Source organism: Megalobrama amblycephala, linkage group LG4 (assembly GCF_018812025.1).
Source record: "Megalobrama amblycephala isolate DHTTF-2021 linkage group LG4, ASM1881202v1, whole genome shotgun sequence".
Lineage (NCBI taxonomy): Eukaryota > Metazoa > Chordata > Actinopteri > Cypriniformes > Xenocyprididae > Megalobrama > Megalobrama amblycephala.
The window spans coordinates 5,839,672-5,854,805 of NC_063047.1; the positions used below are offsets into that span (position 1 = coordinate 5,839,672).

The window sequence follows — 15,134 nt, forward strand, 5'->3', positions numbered from 1 at the left end:
CACTTCTCAAAAGAAGAAAAACAAATGTATGTGAACAAACTAAAATGCTTAACATGTAAAATGCTTAATGTACTAAGAGAGTGATATTAAAAGTCAAAATTCAGTGGACACTTTATGATCCATACTACAAGAAAGCATACAGTATGTATGTAAAAACAAACTGTCTTTTGCATTAAGCTATATTTAGCATTTTCATTTTAGTTTTTTGTTTATGGGAAAACACTTAATGTGCAATTTAGCACATTGCTTTCATATTTTGTTTGCCTGTATATAGTATGCATCATCAACAAGGTGATAGACTGGTCCCCTGTCCAGGATGTTTCCTTGCTTGTGTCCCGAGATGCTGGGATAGGCTCCAGCCTCCTGCGACCCAAGGAAAAGCGGTACGGAGAATGAATAAATAGATCATCAATAAGGTGAATACTGAATTTGGACTTTTAATATCACTTTACATTACTTAAATGTGCACTATAACTTTTTTTGTTCAAAAATAACAAAATTTAAACAATGTGTCAATACACCATCAATCCTTCCAAAACATGTTTTAAGTGTTTATATTTATAAGTGTTTATATTTTTGACGGAGCAGGATGCTTTTCACAAAATTGCAAAATTGCGTACTAACATCACTCACCCGTGCATGTCATATCGGTAATCGGAAAAAAAGTTTAAAGGACAAATCGTGTCCTCCCTCAAAATCGGGTCTCTATCAGTTAATGATTGTACCAAGATTAAAGTTTGAAGTATGTATAGCTTACTATGTAGTGCATAATAAAACTAATTTAACAATTTCTTTCACTTGATAAACTGTTAATTATTATTATTAATAATAATAATAATAATAATAATAATAATAATAATAATAGCATTTTTAATTAATAATAATTAATTAATAATAATTAAGTGAATAATTGAACATCACTACATACTTTTTATAACTGAAATATTTGGACATTTAACAAATTAACACAATTACATTTAAGACTGTAAGTGTATAATGCATGTATTAACTAAGCAATCAGGGTAATCAGCTATCTATATGCTATGCTGGTACATAAGCTAAAAATAATACAGACATTAATGGTCATTATAATGTAGTTCAAACAGCATTTATCATTGCATGATTTTGTAGGAATTGTAATCAGGCGCTAAACAGAGTACCTATTAAAAGTACGCTTGGGGTCCTAATAGAGACCCGGTTTTGAGGGAGGACCTGATTTGTCACCACAACAATTACTTTGACGCATGTGGGAGTGGCACAGGTTATTTGTTACGAGTGAGAAAGGTTGACATGGAGCAACTAAATTTCAAACCTCCGGGAAATCACCATTTTTAAAAAAAAATGCCCAATAGAGAAGCTTCTGTTTGCAAAAAGAGAATGTGACAAAACAAGAATCAAGATTGGCTTGGCTTTTCGGAGATGGTGAGAACTGAGGGATTTGAAATGCTGTAGAAGAAACGCTGATATGGCATTTTATTATTCAACAGTATTTTATTGAACAGATAAGTTGTCATATGTACAGTAGCTCTCTAAAAGAATTTATTGTAAAGTGTAAGGTGAAGGGTCATTTCATTAGGGTTGTTGTAGCACTATGCTGGAATTTATTTTCAAAGAAGTACCGTGTCTGTTAATGAGTATAGCTACAGTCAGCTGTGACAGACTTCCCCTACGCACCAGACTTAAGTTAATCTGGGGAGTCTCCTAATCGACACTTACAAATTTATACTCTACTAGGTATCTCCTCTTCGACACTTGAGAACACTATCACACTTGAGAATAGGTCTCAAGTGTTTCACTTAAGCACTATCACTTGGGAATTGAAATACAGTGCATGCATAATTACTATGCAAGTTGATTTTCTGATCATTTTCTTTTTCTGATCAAATATAAGAATCACATACTAAAGTGTAGTAATATACATGAATACTGCTTTTTTTATAGGCTTTATAGATTTATCTTCTAGTATCTGGAAGTTTTGGAAGATCAGTAAGATGCCTACTGATTTGAAATACAACAATTCAATAATTCCTAGTTTTATTTTCATAATTTTCACGACTTGCACAGGCACATGAAGTCACCAGTGCAGCAGGCAAGCTTGGAATATGGAAAAGCTTACATTCAGCAGATGGAATATTGCCATTACATTGATTTTGTCAGGAGAAAAGACGATCTGAACACCGTTGTGTAAGTTGTGGCATTACTTTACTCTGGCATTACATGGCTCACATCCCTCTGATCCCGATATAAATAATATTACTATAATTAAAAATCTTTTTTGGAAGACAAAAGTTTTTTCTTATGAAATATTGTGATTTCTTTTGGTAAAATACATGAAATATAATCATATATGGGTAACAGAGAAATTATAGCTACAATTTGCTTCAAGCTACACTAACAATTAATACGATTAAAACACTTCTACTTAAAAGTCACTAGCAATTACCATTGAGTGTTTGTAATAACTTCTGACTGTGATCCAGTGTGGATTTTGGTCAAATGATGAGGCAGAAATATGTTTGTAATAACATTTTAGAAGAATTTTATGGGGAAGATATACAAATACAACTTCTGTGGGGGGCGTGAAGGAAAAGTAATATAACTAGTAGTGTAACTAATTACTGTGACCATAAAGTAATACGTAAAGTAATAATATTACTTAATAAATTACATTTTTTGAGTAGCGAGCCCAACACTGCTCATTACCTAATTGTTCTCTAATATGATGGGTTCTTCATGTGTAATTCAGCAAACCCTCCTCTGTTACTAGGAAAACGCAAATCTGGATTTCTTTATTACTTCAGTTTGTTATTCAAGTCATGAGGTTATATATTTAGACAGTCGTCTAGTCTTGTCCATCTGCATCCGGTATTTCAACAAACACTTTGGCTCAAAGTGTTGGGGACATTTAGTTTTCAAAAGCATATAAATGTTACTCATGCAAGAAAAAGGAATGTTAGTTATCATTAATTAAAATTTTCCTTCACACAGCTTAAGATCCTTCCCATCTAAACTGGTTTTATCTATTAAGCCTAGTAGTGCATGTTTTATGAGATGTAGGATAACCATATTCATCCGCACTGTCACTCACAGCCGAAGCACAACCAAAACAATGTTCTTCCGCAAAATGCATGCAGTTTTGTTTTTTAACTGCTAATAGGCCAAAAGTTACATAGTGTATCTTTAAAAAATAACTGGCAGGCAGTGGTGGACAACCTTGTTTTGCCGTCCAGCTGGGTGTTCCTATAAGGGTGTGTCTATGAATACTCTTAGCTCTATTTTCACACATTTGACCTTGTGTCAATTTTGCAGAATTCCACATATTTCTCCCCAAAAGTAGAAAATTTGAAAGAAGGAAAAAGACACAAAACACACACTCACTGTTTCTTTCTGTTTCCGCACTATTTTTTTTTTTTAATCAATCTTTTCCTCTGTTTTTTTCTTTTCTTCTCTCTTGATATGCATACTCTTTAGTTTTGTGCTGTGCTGTTGAGAGGACTGAGAGAACTTTTGTGTGTATGTTCATTTTGTGAATGAATTACCCGACCCCTCCGCACCTTTATCCAACATGGGGTCACAGTTGAGAGGGCATAAGTCAAACTTCAAAGATGAGATAAAGATCAATTGAAACGCACACCAACTAAGAACACTTGCTGGTATTTACTTACAAACGGATGCAGAAACACTTGATATACACAGTTTTAGGAGAGGAGAGTTGTTCCACTGAATCAATGACACACGGAAATAAAAATCTTATTCTAGTACCCTGAATTTGGAGGAAGATATTAATTAGTTCACACTTGTACACTATTGTTGTGCCTTTGATTAGGGGTTTCCCACGTTACTGAGTTACTCATCATGATCCTTGACATCTGACCCCTGAAAGATAAAGGTCAAGTTGGGAATGTGCTGACGTTTACAGAACACCACTTATCAGAAAGACACAACTCAATCTGTGGTAATGTGTGTCACTCTCTTAAAAAGTGAAAGTATACAGTATACATACAAGTATTTCTGGAAATAAATCAGTGTAATGTATCCTGTACTTGGTGTAAGTGTGTTGTAAAGAGAGTGGTGAAAGGCTGCAGTTTGTCAGAATGACAGAAGAGGGCAGCAGCATCTGCATTACATACCTCTGTGTGGAATGTGTGTGAGCGTAATGAAATGTGCCGATTGATTTTGTGCTTTGGAATTGTCAGAAATACAACCAACTGCTTCATAAGGAGCCATAGAAACCGCAAATCTGCACCAAAAAACACACTGAAAGCCCTTCAGTTAAACTGTTTCTTCTAACAGTATTCAGGTTCCCTTCATTCAGAAATGATCTCAGTCTGCTGTTAACAATTACAGCACATTCAGGAACTATAGTTTAAACAGATTCTATTCTATTGTTTTGCTTTCAACTTGAGAGTTCAACTTGACGGTCACAATTTTTGTCTAGCATATAATGTGAAGAAGTGAAGATTGTTTTAACAGTTTATTTATGGATATTAAATTAACTATTAAATAATTTGTAGAGATTTATTAACCTTGGATAAAGAAAGAAGACTTGTTTCTCACAGCTAAAAGTGAACCTCTCTGTGACCCTCTATTCCTTCTTGTAATCTCCTCTTTAGGTTTGTCCTAGGCACAGATAAATTTGTTTGTCTCCTTGTTAAACACTAATAGTTAAACATCACAACAGTTTATCTTTGGAGAAAAAGTCTGCTTGAATATCTATTGTTAAATCAATGAGATAAATCAAACTCATTGTGTGAATTAGAGATAGTTTTCCTAACGCCTGAGCTGCTCACACTTTCAGGATGTTTGAGTGGCTCTTTAAATGTCTGTATTCATAACAATTAATATACTCACAAAAGTTTAATATTTTTTGTTTAGCTTTTTAATTCTTCCTATATTCCTTTTTGTAAAGATCAATTGCGATTGTGTTAAATGTGCTCTTTAAATAAAGTCTGACTTGACACTTTACAATAAGGTTTCATTTGTTAACAGCATTAGTCAAATACATTAGTTAACATAAACTATGAACAATACTTCTACAGCATTCATTAATCTTAGCTACTGTTGATCTCAACATTTACACAATTCACTTCTAAGGTCAAAAGTTGTATAACATTCCTAACATCATTTTAAATGATCATTTTAAATGAACATTAACAAAGTTAATAAATGCTGTAAAATATATATTGTTCAGTGTTAGCACATGTTAGTTAATGCATGAACTAATGTTAACAAATTAGACCTCTATTCATTAAGGACACATTAAATTGTTCAAAACTGACAGTAAAGGCATTTATAATGTTACAAATGAGTTCTATTTCAAGTAAATGTATATATATATATATATATATATATATATATATATATATATATATATATATATAAATAAATCAAAGAATCCTGAATCACAGTTTCCAAAAAAATATTAAGCAGCACAATTGATTTAAACATTGATCATAATATTGAGCAGCATATCAGCATTGTAGAAAATGTTTCTGAAGGTTCATGTGATATTTAAAATTATTTTTTATTATTAAAATATTTTTTAAAATAACTGTTTTCTCACTGGCCTAATGAGAACAATATTGTAAAGCAACATTTAGATGACGGTTGTGAGTGGTCGAGATGTTTTTGTAGAATAAACTTCATCCATTTACTATATTCTCCACAAAGACAAGTGAGCAGGGCCAGCAGAAGCCCCCCATGTCCAAACCATGAGACCCCACACTGTGATTCACAGATGGAGTTGAGTGATGGGCTGTCACAGTTTTCCCCCAGACCCTCTCAGTACCAGCCATATTCATTGCATTAGTCTTTTAGTCTTAAATTAGCCATAAATAAGTTGCACTAAAAAGGTGTTCCTGGGTCTGCTGTGTGGCTGTTCGGTGGAATATTCAGTCTATTTAGTAAAATCATTTTAAAAATGTTCAAAAATTCAAAAGGAACAGGCTACAACTGCTGCTTTTGAATATGCAAACTCACTCAAACACAAGTGACACCTGCAGTTAATATGTCAGACTCCAGACCTGTGAGACCCAACATGTTGTGTGTGTGTGTTTGTATGAATGAATGAATGACAACAGTGTGTGCTTCTCTGGAGGACCACTGTTCTGAGCTGATGTATCTGAGCCAGTATCCGCTCAGCTATACAAATACTGACTCACAATTATATTACAGCCTGTGCGTATGAGTGTGCATCTGAATGTGTGGTCCACGGCCCCGTACACCTTCCCCGACGACAGAAAAATTGTCCTCTTTGCCAAGTTACATTAGTGTCAGTGCAAAGAGGAGGTGAGGTCAAGCATGTGCAGTCACATGGTAGATCAGATTCAGTGCGAGTGTTTGTGTGTGTGTAGGTGTGTGATGGAGAAAGATAAAGTACTTTACAACACAGCATCAGGAGAATTACCACCACATCCCGTCTCTGTCCATCTAATGAGGTCTGTAATATCTGGAGAAATCTGTTAACATTCCCATTTATCTCAATGGCAGTTGCTGGTTGGCAAAGGACCCTCTGGAAGTAAGCAATCGCCAAGTTGCCATCTTAAAGCTTCGTTTTTTCCCCCCAGGTCAATCACTTGAGCTGTAAATGCCATGTGACTAATCATTCTTGAGTTGATTGGCTGATGGCAGCACAAAAGCATGCACTGTACAAAAATTTTCAGGCAGCAGACAGACATATGTCAATTTCATGCTTTTAAGTAACTTCCCCCCCATCCCCAAAAAATGTAGGGTCTTTAAGATTTTTTTTTTTTGATTTTTTTTTTTAAGAAGTCTCTTTTGCTCAACAAAGCTGCATTTATTTAATAATACAACAAAAACAGTAATACTGTAAAATATTATTACAATATTGCCAAATATTATTACAATTCAATAGCTGTCCATTTTAATATATTTTAAAATGTAATTTATGATGGTAAAGCTGAATTTTCAGCATTACTCCTGTCTTCAGTGTCACATGATCCTTCAGAAATCATTCTATTTTGCTGGTTTGGTGCTCAAGAAACACTTATTGTCTTTTGACTTTTGATCAATTTAATGTGCCCTTGCTGAATATTTATGAATCATTTATGAATATTATGATTTATTAATTTCTTAACCTTAAGAATTTTTTTTTTTAAATATAATTTAAGTTTATATTAGTTTTATGGGGATTGTCCATAGAGATAATGATTTTTACTGTACAAACAGTATATTCTGTCCCTCGACCCTAATCCTACCCATCACAGAAAATGTTCTGCATTTTTCCTTCATTTTGTATGATTTTTTCCTCACGGGGACCAAAAGATGTCCCCGCAAGGTCAAAAATTACTGGTATTACTATTGTTGTGGGGACATTTGGTCCCCATAGGGTTTACCAGGACCACAGAGACACACACACACACACACACACACACACACACACACACACACACACACACACACACACGCACACACACACTACACACACGTCTCAGACAAAAGCAAGTGGTGTATTTAGAATGGGTGAATGGCAAGATGCAGGCATGTGAAGAAATTACATTCAATGACACTTTCAGTTAACTGTGTGTGTGTGTGTTCTGTTCTGAACTGGATGGTGTTTATCACAGAACTGCTCAAGATGAAAGAGAGAGAGAGAGAGAGAGAGAGAGCTGAGCTGGCTGAGTAAACTGTTTTTTTGTTTGTTTGTTTTAGCACAAACTACAGAAAGATACACAGCACAGGCCCTACAGACACTATACAGTCTTATTTTCATCTCTGTTTCTTGAGATCGACACACAAACCAAAACAATATTTTCACGGAATACCATGAAAAAAAAAAAAATGACTGGTCTGAACAAGTGAATAAATAAGTGTGTGTGTATTCTAGAGACACACTACAGAGAACCATCTCAGAGAACACACACCGCTGTATCCTTTACCACGTGTCTTTCCCTTTGACCCCTCGGTGCTGACGGATTCATCGTAAGCGGTTGCCTTCCTGCTAAGAAAACTTTTAACACCTTCTATTTGTACAGATGTAGGCATGCACGGCTCACTCTCTCACACACAGCTAATTATCTTACTATTTGTCTTCTGTAGTTGTGCCGTGGCTTTCACAGCACAGAGATGTATGTTACCCAAGATACCCAAATGAACCACAGCAAAATATTTAAGATATTTAATACCGAATCATATGATCTGGACAACACCCAGATTTAAGCTCTGCTTTACATATCCAAAAGCGATCAAGTGTGTGTGTGTGCCTCTTATTTTGATGGGAAATCAGGCTGTTTTTGTAATCTGGGGTTGCAGTTCTGACTATATTCTTTCGCAACGTGTCCATGAGACTGGAGAGAAAAGATTTGAAAAGAGAGAGGAGTGGGAGGACAAAAAGACATTGTTATGTGAAACATGTTGATAAAAGACACACAACAGTGGTTTGTGCAAGATTGAGTGAGTATATCTGTATCATCACAGTCTGCTCCCTAGAAATTTTATGAAAGGATCAACCTCAGAGGCTTTACATAGGACTTGAAGGACTTCAAATCCCATGGTATTCCATTGAAATAGCAAGGGAGAGAAATGATGAACTGGTTCAACATGGAAAAACTCCTACAGCTGAATGTATTAGAAAGTCATAAAAGTTCTCTCATCTGTTCTTATCCTGGAATAGAAAAAAAGCTGTCTGGCAATTTTAAAAAAAGTTCCATGTGGTTTATATTAATTTTTATTTTTTATTTTTTTTTTTTAATAAAATCAAATATTAAAATTATAACAATAATTCAAATAAAATATATAAAAATTATAACTCTATTTTGTAATATCAAAAATATTAAGGTAGAGATTAAACAGAAGTAGCAGCAGATCTTTTCTTCCATATTGTGACATACATCTGAGTGAAACAAATTATCAAAAAAGAACAAATATAAAAGAATTAAGATGCATTTACAAAATAAGGTGAATTTTTATTGCCAACTTTAATATATATATATATATACACATTATATATATATATATATATATATATATATATATATATATACACACACACACACACATACATATACATTATATATATATATATATATATACACACACACATACATATACATTATATATATATATATATATATATATATATATAAAGTATTTAAAATACTATTTAAAAAGTCAAAATGTTATTATATTATATTAAATTATAAAGTATTTAATTAATATATGAATAATATTTAATTAGATAAAAAGGAACTTTATTTTTGTATTTGTGAAATGCATTAAAAAATTGAAAAATTCCATTTTAAAGTACAACCATCAAAAGTAATTTTTAAGTGCCAAATCAGGTAGAAATAACTACAACAACTGCACTTGTTACAGTGTAGTGTAATAATGTGAGGTCTTCATGTGAAAAGTATGTCTAAATCAACATTATAGCCTTACTACTCATGCAATGCGCGCACACACACACACACACACACACACACACACACACACACACTCATATAGACTATGTAAAATAAATATACTGTGACAGATCTAATATCAAAGTACTTCTCATGAACTGAAGCATAAGCTTAGGAAATCTTTCTGTTTCTCTCTCTTTTTCTCGGTTTCTGTCTGACACACATTCCTTTGCATGTCTCAGTCTCTCACATTCATACACAGAATGGCTGAGTGAGACAGACAGAGAGAGAGAAAGAGAGAGAGACTCTTTTTTGTGTTTCTTTGTCTTGCTTTGTTAACTCTCTCCTTTTCTCTCACATTCACACACGCATAAAGCGAAGAATCGTGAAGCTCCAGCTGACCCGCAGAAAAGTCAAAGACGGAATTAGAGGAGACTTCAGGAAGCAGCCGCTTACTTGGGATGCATAAACGCAGTGAAGCCAAAACCCCCCATTCTGGTCAAAACATCCAATTTACTCATCAAAGTGTTTAGGCTGCCGCCGCTGCTGATGGCTGTGACAAGGCCAGAGAGGAAGATGACAGTGTTGTGCTTTGACTTCTACAGCAAAGGCTGAGGCTTTATGGCTGGAATAACAGAGTCGGGCCCACAGCAGATCTCTAATAATGGCAACACACACTGTTGACACCGCAAGCGAGTGGGGTGATGTGATGTGACTAAACCAGAATGCTCAGTGCAAATGGTGTCACATCATGCCTAAATAAAGAAAATACATTTTGTAAATAAACCCTTTCCGACCTGCTAATTGGGGCGTAAGTCCTCTTAAATGAGCTTGTTTTAAAACGTCGAAAAACATCTAAATGATACAGTGCAAAGCAAGTGCAGTGGTTGATGGATTATACTTTCATATTCATTATATTTCCATACATTTTTAAGTTGTTGACACATACTACGGAGGGTGTTTTCCTACGAAATCACCACAGAACATAACCCATACTTACAGAAAGCAAATTCAGATTAAAAGCAAACTCGCAGTCTCTCTTTCTCATAGCTGTCGGCGTGTATTTGCGGTCCAGGACAAACAATGATCTTAATCCTCGGCTGGTTTTAGGCATGTTTATAGAAGTGAACTGAGTGGTCTCTCTGTGGTTTGTGAAATGAAGCCTCTCCCTGCACAGGCAAATGTGTTCTGCCGTGAAATCTCTTCTCTTAATCAACCACAGACAACAAGAGAGGAGGGCCGCAAATAATAGTACACGCTGACCACTGCAAAAACAAACATCCTGTCTATAGGAGACACACATCCTTCTTTCTGTCCCTCATATCTTCCTATTTCTCTTCATCTCTGTCAGTATTTATTTGTCCTGAGACAGTGGAAGCGATGCTGTTTTTCATCTCTTGTTCTCAGCATGTGCAGATTCAGCCCTTACTGTGCCATTAAAGGTTCAGTCTATAATGTAGCATTAGAGGGTGGAGCATTACCAGTAGCAACCCCTACTGACATAAAAGACCTCAGAAAGCCCCTCTTTTTTGCTTAACTGTTTATTTTGCATAACAAAACGTATTAGGAAAGGGGGAAGCTCTACTCTGGGCCTCCATACTGGGGTTTAGTAATGCAGCCTACTTTGAGGAATTGTAGTATTTGGTTAAACACTAAAGGCGACTTCATTAATGTTTAAACCAATGTAGGCTTGTCTGAAAGTAGTGTTCCTGTTTGGAAAAATAATCCAATCAGCATAGATCCGCGTCTATGTCTGATCAGCCTGATGTCATTATTATTCATATGTATCATTTACATGTACAATACTGACAGCATTTAAACATAAAAGTATTCACATATGCACAGCTTCAGACACAAATCATTTTGAGCACCAAACCCTTACCACTTTTCAACAATATAAAAAAAAGCAATAAGCAGATAAATGTACAGTATCAATTTTAGTTACAATACACTATTATATCGATATTTTTAAGTCCACAATGTTTAAACGAATGCAACATTTGAGTATGATGGAGGATGAGGACGATTATACATGCATAAGAAGTTAAATTACAGCCTTTTTCTAACGCTGAGCTATCATATGGTTTCTGATGACTTGGAATATAACACACAAGTAAACGATTATGTTTATGGCTATTTTATGGTGTCTTTGTCATTTTTATAGCTGCAGCTGTCAAATAAATGATAATTTGTGTGATTAAATGATGGCAGAATTTCCATTCGATATAACATTTTAAATTTTAAGCTTGTGTAGAGTGATAATATCCTCTGAAAAGAGTTGAATATGACACAAAACAGACTGAAACTGTTATAATGTCAAATTATGAAAATGTATTACCTAAATGTGATGGTATTTCATGTATTCAATGTTATTGATTAAAAACAATTAAATCAACCTATTAATTCCATGAATTAAATATTCTATGAAGCTCAAAGTATTGTTCATGGATTTTTGATGCTGTCAATAACAATGTACTCTATCAAAAGAGTTCAAAAGTTTGGGGTCAATAGGATATTTTTATGAAAAGAAATTACATTAAAGTATAGACAGTATAGACTTTTATCATGGTACAAAATACTTTTATTTAAAATCAATGCTGTTCTTTTGAAATTTCTTTACATCAAGGAATCTTGAAAAAAATGTATCATGGTTTTCCACAAACATATTAAGCAGCACAACTGTTTCCAACATTGATAATAAAAAAGAAACATTTTTTGAGCAGCAAATTAGCATGATTAGAATGAATTCTGAAGAATCGTGTGACACTGAAGAATGGAATAATGGCTGCTGAAAATTCAACTTTTCCATCACAGGATGAATGACATTTTACAATATTTTGGGACAATATTTCACAATATTACGTTTTTTTTTACTGTATCTTTGATTAAATGAATTCAGCCTTGCTGAGACTTATTTCAAAAACATCTTTCCTCCAAGAATCTTTTGAACAGTAGTGTACATTTCAATGTATATGTAAACATATTCCCTCCAAACAAGGTTTCAACAGAAGCAGGTATACTGATAGACTAGCATAAGATGTCTTAGATTAATCCAGTGCTAATGCAATAGTCAACTATTTCAGCAGAGACTACAGCCAGACATGAAGCCAGCGACCAAAGCCAACAGGGTTGGGAGCCAAAGAGAGGCCGGGCCGAGCCCTGTTACAAACCCACACTCAAAGAGCTGGCTTACAATTCCCTACGCTGTCAAGTCCCTGTTGGATGGGGGAGAAAGAGGCCCAGGGACAGCGAGACAGCAGCACATGTACGCAAGTGAGAATGGGTATGCTGTGAGAAATATCATTTAATTTCCAAAGCAAACAGTCATCAAGTTCATGTACAGTTAGAACCAGGCAACACCCACACACACACAAAACACAAAGACGGAGAACTATCTGCGGCCACAAAAACAATACGGTCCGGTATATAATGTGGTTAGCTGATTGAAGGCCTTTTTGTGTCTTTTCACTGTTTTCAATCAACTGTAAAATGATTCAAAATAAATAGAAAGCAATTCATTTTGCGGTTATTTAGATTCACAAAAACAAACTGCTTCTCTCGCTCTGTTTCTCTATGCTTGTGTGAAGCTCCAGCTAAAGAGACAGGAGAAGGGTGTGTGATTCTTTCCCGGAAGTGGTTGGCTGCTGGGTTATGTCTCTAATTCCAACCCCAAGGAACAATCAGCGGGAACTTTTACACAGACACAGGAAATGAAGGGGTCAGGCGACGCTCACACACACACACACACAAACACGCACACGCTCACGCACACAAACAAACACACAGACACACACACACACACACATAACATGTCATGTTGTACTGCATGCAGCTGTTTGTAATTCACACTCTTGGATAAATAAAAAGGTTGGTTTTGGGATGTTTGGGAAATCTAAAGGAGCAGCTGTATCCTCTCAATATGAACAGAGGAATAAAGGTGCACACACACACACACACACACACACACACACACACACACACACACACACACACACACACACACACACACACACACAAATGCTTTCTGGGTAATGAATATGAGAGATGTGAAAAATGAAAATGTGTATGTTGCTCCTTTGATGAAAGAACTGAGAAAAACCACCAGATGAAGGAAATGTCCAGCGATGTGTTTTCTTTCTAAATGATCTATTTCATCCCAGCTCTCTTAATGAACGTCTGAAATATGATTTCATCAGCCACGATAGAGAGAGAGCATTTAGAAATGAGTGCGATGTGTGTGTGTGTGTGTGTGTGTGTGTGTGTGTGGTTATATGAGATGTTCGGAGTGTACGCTGCTCTTGTCTCAGAGCCACTTAGCTCTGAAAACGGAGAAGAAAATCTATCCACCCCTTTCTTCCCCTCCAACCCTGAAATCAATCTTTTGTGCAATGAGAAATTTGCATTTATTTGCTTGGTTGCCTTCACTAAACAAGTCATAGGAAAACATGGGATACTGTTCATGCAAATGCTGAAAGTGTCAACATAAAACATATATCACGTTGACACACTATATGCAAACAGTCATTTGGTCTACACACTAACTCTGAGGTTTCAGAGAGACTGAAAGGCAATAACAGAGCGGTCAGTTCTTGTAATCAGACAAACAAGTAGAGTGGCTGATTTATTTTCTGTATAATTCCAGTAAAATTCCAATATTATATATACCTCTTTTGTATAATACTATAGCCATAACAATGCGTGATAAACCGTTTTCAGATACTGAATATGGAGTATTAAAGTCAACATGAACTAGTATTTGCAATATATTTTACCACAGCAATGTGATATACACTACTGTTCAAAAGTGTGGGGTCAGTAAGATTTCTTTTTAAATGTCTCTTATGCTCACCAAGTCTACATAAAATACATCAAAACAGTAATATTGTGAAGTATGATTACTTTCTATTTTAATATAACGTTAACAATTTATTCCTCTGATGGCAAAGCTGAATTTTCAGAGCAGCCATTGTTCATCTTCAGTGTTACATGATCCTTCAGAAATCATTCAAATATGCTGATTTAAAAAAAAAAAAAAAAACACAAAAAAACCACAGCATTTATCTGAACTAGAAATGTTTTGGTAACATTATAAATGTCTTTACTGTGACTTTTACTTTTCAGAAAGAATTAATTTATTTCAAAAAAGAAAAAAAGATTTTACTGTCCCCAAACTTTTGAATGGTAGCGTACTCCTAAATGAAACTTAACATCAAGTGAGGAAAAAAAGAAGACCCAGACTTGATTTTTTCCATTGGGAATAGATTGGATCATGAAAGAGGGCATTACACACCGTGATGCAGGCAGACCTGAATGTGAGTTTGCAGTTGATATAAGACATGGTCCCAGTGACACCATCTAGAAAGAAAATATGTTTCAGAGCATTTTTGTTTCTTCTTGATTTTATATATTTTAGCTTTAATAAGCATAGTTAAGGAAGCCATTGAGATTTACACCTAAAATAATCAAGAACTTGGAAAGAATTTTTTCAAGAAATCACAGCCACGGGACACAACGTATCAGCTAATGTGACTGCTGCTTGTTTCTCCTGCACAGCCAACAGAAAACAAGACACATGCTGAATGTAATGACATAAATGTTAAAGCCTATAACCCTGAAGCACCATTTCATTTACAAAGAATCATTTCAGATCTATTAAAAGCCACAAAAGCAAGAGGAAACAGTTCAATGTTCAAAACTTACAGTACTTGGGTCAGCACGACTGTGCACTTATACTAACATACAAAATAGTCTTAAAAATAAATCCAATGAAGGACC

At 35.0% G+C, this 15,134-nt stretch overlaps 1 long non-coding RNA gene across 1 annotated transcript in view; it reads right to left on the reverse strand.

Annotated features, from left to right (window-relative positions):
- Window positions 1-910: 910 nt before the first annotated feature.
- The window catches only part of LOC125266408, a 218,076-nt gene continuing 203,852 nt past the window's right edge, over window positions 911-15,134 (reverse strand). Inside the window, exon 7 of the long non-coding RNA XR_007184486.1 lies at window positions 911-4,240. This is a non-coding gene — a long non-coding RNA (uncharacterized LOC125266408). The remainder of the gene's footprint in view (window positions 4,241-15,134) is intronic.